The sequence below is a fragment of the Sciurus vulgaris genome (assembly GCF_902686455.1).
Source record: "Sciurus vulgaris genome assembly, chromosome: 16".
Taxonomy (NCBI): Eukaryota; Metazoa; Chordata; class Mammalia; order Rodentia; family Sciuridae; genus Sciurus; species Sciurus vulgaris.
In genome coordinates, this window is record NC_136477.1 from 34,176,356 (window position 1) to 34,182,757 (window position 6,402).

The 6,402-nt window shown below is 39.2% G+C and overlaps 1 long non-coding RNA gene across 1 annotated transcript; it reads left to right on the top strand.

The window, feature by feature from the left end:
* Nucleotides 1-755: 755 nt before the first annotated feature.
* On the top strand, nt 756-3,578 carry LOC306645982. Its single transcript, XR_013759783.1, has 3 exons — nt 756-1,390; nt 1,807-1,862; nt 3,451-3,578. It is a non-coding gene; the product is annotated as an uncharacterized lncRNA (long non-coding RNA).
* Nucleotides 3,579-6,402: the final 2,824 nt, after the last annotated feature.

Below are 6,402 nucleotides of genomic sequence, written 5' to 3' on the forward strand. Positions count from 1 at the left end.
CAGTACCGACCCAAAAAATATGAGGAGCCACATATGTAATTTTTTTTTATAGTAGACATATTTAAAAAGTGATATTAATCTAAATAGAATATCTTATTTAATGCAACACAACCAAAACACTATAATTTCAGCAAGAAATCAGTTTCAAACTAAGCCTTTTAAATCCAGTGTGTATTTTTACAATTACAGGATATTTCACAGACTAGTGGCACTTCAAGTACTCAATAGCCACATGTGATAAAAGGCTATCATATTGGATGGTTTTTCTCTAAGTGTGCCATGGACCAGCAGCATGGATGTCACTTGAAAGTTGATTGGCATGCTGGCTCTGAGACCCGCCCCCGCCATTCCTAGTGAATCATGAGCTTCATTTTAACTAGGTGAGCAGGGAACTTGTGCACATTCAAGTGGAAAAGGACTGCACTGCATTCTCTGCTCTTTAGCATCTTGCTTCACTGTCAAAATGTTTTGCAAACGTGCATTCCACACCTGCACCTGACAACCATCTGCTAGATAGCATTGATGGCAGGGTGACTCAGTGAAAAATGCATTGGCTTAGGGACTGTAAGGAATTTCCACAGAACCATGCCAGACACAGGAATTCACATCATAAGGGAATTTATTAAGCAAACAGTGTCTCCCTGCAGGATAAGAGAGAAAATGAGAGGAAAAGAGAAAGGAAAAGAAAAAGGCACACACTAGAGAGAGTGGAAAGCCAGGAGGATAGAGAAAATTGTGTAGGACAGACAGAAGAAAGGAAAAAGATGGCAGGGCAGCTACAGTAAAACAGTTGAATTCTGCCGGGCTAACAGGGGACCAATATGGGAGAAGGATACTTGCAAGCTGACTGATGAACCAATAGCTAGCCAGGATGTTCACAGATTGACAAATGGTTGGGAGGCGGGGAAAATGACTATACCTGGTGGGCGGGGGAGCAGCTTTATACATTACAGGGACTGAGGCAGATGGCTAGCTATACTGTTTTAAAATTGTATACAATTACTTTACCACACTGAACCTTAGTATCTATTACATGGAGATCACTTCTTTGCAGTTGCCTATAAATATCATTCTCCCCTTCCATGGCTACAGACTCTCAGTGTTTAAGTGACAGTATTGTCTCTACAAATACAATTTTTTTTTTCCTCAGTCTTCCTGTGACTAAGTTCTCACCAGTGAGAACTAGTCCATGTCTTTCTCCCTCCTGGAAACTATCTTTAAAGTTTTGGACCCAGTTGTGAATTACATCCCCTTTCTCATATTTTTCAGCTTGGAATATGAATTTGATAGCTAGAACTCCAGCAGCCATTTTTAACCATGAGGTGATCTTAAGAATAGATTGCACACCAGGAGGGCAAAGCAGAAAGATAGAATGTTCACCGATTCCAAGGTACATGGAAGCCTCCATGCAAGTTTAATTTCACTCTTGTTTTTTGCTGGTGGGTGTTGGGTATTGAACTCAGGGACATTCTTCATGTATATATATACATATATATATATATATATGTATATATATATGAATTTTTATATGTATATGTATATATATGTGTGTGTGTGAAGTATATGCATAGATGTGTATATATATGTATATATAGTTCTATTATGCATATATATAGTTATGCATATATATATATCGGTTTTTTTCCCCATGAGAGAGAAAGCTGTCTTGTTTAGGTCACTTTGGGATTTCTTCTACATGCAATAGAAACTTATTCTGTTACATTTACTCAAAATGTTCACTGCACAGATTAAATAAATTGATATATGTATATAGCCTCAATAAGCACTAAATGAATTCATTTGTAGATGGGAGAGATACATATGGCCTACAAGGAGCTCAAAGTAGAAGGTAACACAATAAGGTAAATTAAAATTTACTACAAATATTTATCTGGAATGCCATGGATGTTTTTCTTGCCTTGAGCATACATACACCTATAAGTATACTCTGTCTAGCCTACTAAAATTCATAGTAGTCTAATATTATAGTTAATGGTAAATATGTTTATGTCTAGACTCCTTCCCTGAATAATGAGGTCTTGCCAGAGGCAGTGATGCTTCTTAAACAAACCCATGTCTATTGACTTGCTTGAAAGATTTTTCCAAGTGTCTGCTACCTTAGCAGCACTAAGTCCTAGATTTTAAGACATTGGAATGATCCCCTCTGAAATGGCTTTTGGTCATTTAAGGGGAAATATGTCTATTTTCCATTAATCTTTGACCATAGAATGTGGAGCAGAGATGTTTATTTAGGCATATTTATCATCTAGGTGTTTATTTTGATATGAAGGGTAGAACTAGGAGAGAATCAGAATCGACAGTTACATTGATGGATATGTTAGAAAAATTTTAAGTCGTGAAAGAATCTTAAGTACATCCAACTAATTTTACAGATAAGGAAACTGAGACAAATGAAAAGGTGCATTCATGTCCATGGCAAGGAATAGAGCTTTTAGGAACTTATAAGGAGCAGAGCTGGCCACAGAGCATGGCCGCGTGTTTTCCATGCACAGACCATGTGTTCACATCTGTGATGCTGTTCATAGAGTCACGGTGCCCATGGTTTTCCCAAATGTGGCAGCGAGTTACATTACAATAAAGCGTGTTCACAGACACGATCACATTTAGCTCTTTTAAGAACCCTGAGCAACAGACATTCTGTCCCCATTTGTCGCAGAAGAAAGTTGGGAGGAAGAAGCCTGAGTTGTTTTAAACTGAGGAAATACAGTAGCCGAAAATATTGATCATTTTTTTTGTGTGTGTGGTTTTAGAAATGGAAAAATTTTAAATGCCCAAGGGCCAGAATTCATTCTTCTTTCCAAAGACTCCATACTGGGGCTGGAGGTCTGGGTGTGGAGCATAAATACATGGGGTCCCACATCTCCAAGGACACACTGCAAGTCTCAGTCTCAGTGAGTAGAGCTTCCAGGAATGGTATGATGCACCAGCTGTAGCATGCCCAGATGATGTTTTTCAACATAGATTAGGAACACAGCAAAGGAAAAGGCTGGGCTTTGTAGAGATGAGTGAGGTTTAGTTTCATGCCACTTAAAAGTGAGGACAGTAATTTTTATCTCTCGAGGTTCTTCCAGATGACAACTAAGAATGTTAAGGTTTGAAAGGAGAGCAAAAAACTCTCATTCTAGAGGTAAGCTCAGTAATGGAAGTGCTGGTGTTTCTTTGGAAATGAGAACACAAAAAAAGGCAGCTGTGGTCACTGAAGGGAGGGGAGGTCCCTGGTCATCTGGGATAGCCAGGACACAGAGTAAAGACAGGGACGTGGCACGGTGCTCCAGCAGACACTCAGAGCTCTGCTTGGATCCCTGAGGACTGTTCTTACCCTCAGTCTTTTCTCCAGATTCTGCGAGCTTTGTTTTATTCACACGGGCGGCTCCTACACCTTCCTTCAGACAGCAGCTCTCTAGTCACTCACACTGTGCCATTTTTCAGCTTGAAGATCTAAAGGGCTGGAAGATTCACACCCCACAATGGGCTGCTGCAGAAGTGGGATTGCCCTGTTCTCTTCCTGAGTCCTGGAAACTTGGGAAAACAGACTCCAGAGTTCCCCCAAGACCAGGTGCTGGCTGGGAATTTGTCTGAAATCACGCACGCTCTTCTGAATGCTTCCCCTTCCTTTTTCAGTTTTCCCCCTGTCCTTAGTTATGTCTCTTGGGAGGTTTCTTATAAAGTTATTTGCACAATAGCCCAAGAAAAGTAAATGGCAGTGGGATCCACATGCCACCTGGAGGCCCACTGCACGAGGAACTCAGGCTCACGTTGTCTGGAGCCCCAGGTCCCTAGTCCTGTGAAAGTGAAGATTCCTCTGACTCTGGACACATCCACCTCCACTTCAACATGCTTCTCTGCTTCAGCTCTCATCCTCACTACCTAGTGCCTCTTCCTGTTGACCATTTCTATGCTCTCAGAGGTTTTTGAATTACTAGAGAAAATGAAGTAATAAACTTAGTGGAATACCTCAAAAATAAGCACGAGCATAACAAAGATCCTATAGACTTAAAAAGCAAGAAACAGAAGGAAAAATTGAAAAAAAAAGATTAAAAGTCCATGGCCTAGAATAGATTCTAGAATCACAGTGCAGGAGAATTGAGAACATCTGTTGGTGGGGAGCAGAGCAGCACATCTCTGTTGTATCTGTGAGAACTTGCAAGTTCAAAGTTATTCAGTAAGAAACATGCGTTGGAGAATAGAAAGTCTTTTGAACAAATGGTGCTGGGAAAGCTAGATATCCATATGTCCCTATTTCTCATGCTACTCCCAAATCAAAGTGGATCAAAGACCTAGGAATTTAAATTGGGAAAAGAAGATGACTGAAATTATTGACTAAGATTTTTTGTGGGTTTGGAAATGGAAACTTTTTAAATGTCCAAGAACCAAAATCTCATTCTTCTTCTTCTTCCCAAGGACTCCACAGGTGCTGGAAACTTAGCATCTGCTAGAAGAAAATATTGGCTCAATACTCCAACATATTGGCACAGGCATTGACTTCCTTAACAAGACTCCTGAAGTGCAAGAAGTAAAACCAAGAATCAGTAAGTGGGATGGGATTGAATTAAAACACTTTTTCACAGCAAAGGAAATGTTTAAAAGCATGAAGAAAGAACTTACAGAATGAGAGAAAAAGCTTTGCCCTCTTCTCCTGATATAGGGAATTAATAGTCACAAATATAAAGAATTCAAAACCTGAACACCAACACAATACTAACCCAATTAAAAGAACTAAACACACATTTTTCAAAAGAAGAAATACAAGTGACCAAAAGTATTCAACATCTCTAGCAATTAGGGAAATGCAAATTAAAATTACATTAAGATTTCATCTCATTCCCGTCAGATTGCCAATTATCAAGAATATAAATAATAACAAATGCTGGTGAGGATGTAGGTGGGACTACAAAGTAGTTCAACCTCCCTGGAAAACAGGATGGAGATTCCTCAAACACTAGGAATGGAACTACCATATGACCCATCTATTTTACTCCTTGCTGTATATACAAAAGATTTAAGATCAACATATTATAGGTATGCAGCCACATCTATGTTTATAGCATCACAATTCACAGTATCTAAGCTATTGAACCAATGTTAAGTATCCATCAATAGATCAATGGATAAGGAAACACAATGGAGTATAATTCAACCATAAAAAATAAAAGAATGAAGTTATGGCATTTTCTGGAAGGAACCGGAGAACATCCTGCTAAATGAAATGAGCTTGACTGAGAAAGTCGCATGTTAAATGTTTTCTTTAATATGCAGAAGCTAGATTAAAATAAGGGTGCAAAACCAGGGTGGGTGGGTGGGGAAATTCATGAAAATAGAAGTAAAGTCAGTGGAGTTGAAGGTGATTGAGAGGGAGAGAAGACGGATGAGAAAAGGGAGGTACAGTGGAATGAATCTGAGTAAAGAGTGAATTTCACCCTTATGTATAACCATAATGCAGTAATTACAAACAACTATAAGTCAGAACTATAAGAAGAAAGATCACTAGAATAAAGGAAAAGGAACATGGGGAGGGAAGAGGGAAGAGAAAAGAGAAGCAGCGAGGCCTGAATTGGAGCAAATTACATCCCATGCTTGTATAATTATGTCAAAATTAATTCTAATATTATGTATGACTAAAATGAACTAATAAAAAAGTTACGAAGTAAAGGACCATCTTTTATGTAAAGATGGAAGATGAATCTCAAACTAGTGCATGATGTATTATCTATAAGACACAATTTTTTATATATATATATATATGTATGTATAAACACACAGAGGAAGAGTGATGTCGAATGTTTTCCTTTATTGAGGTGTGTTATACATACAATGAGGTGTGTAAAGCAGATCCCTTAAGATCCCTAATTCATTTGTTAAATATTTGATTCCTGTGTCACCATTGCCCAGAGCCATGCCTGGAGAGCATGCATGGAGCACGGGGAACAAACCAGAAGGCTGTACCAGGGCTCTTCTCAGTCACTGCCAACCCTGCACCATGCTTCTCCCCTGCATAGAGGACCACCTTCTGACTTATCTTACTGGAGATGTTTACCTCTGTAGAGGTAAACTTGCCCATATTCTCACACTTTCCATAGTGACTGTGGGTTATTTTTGTAATGAATAAATAAAGTGAAGTAGACAAAAAGACAGTTTCACCCAGCAGTCTGGGCATCTCATGTAAATGCCAAAAGTCATGTTCAGAAGTTCTAAAGCAGAGCCCACCAGTAGGCTCTCTTTGCCACTGCAGTGAAAAAGCACAAGAGTGCATGGAGAGGCCCCGTACATACAGGTGTTGAATGGGCACCTGAATCTCAGCTCCAGAGCTTTTTATTATGAGGCTGTGTTTAGGGGTTTCGCTTATTTCTGCCAATGGTTTCTTTCATCTTTCAGGGATGATCT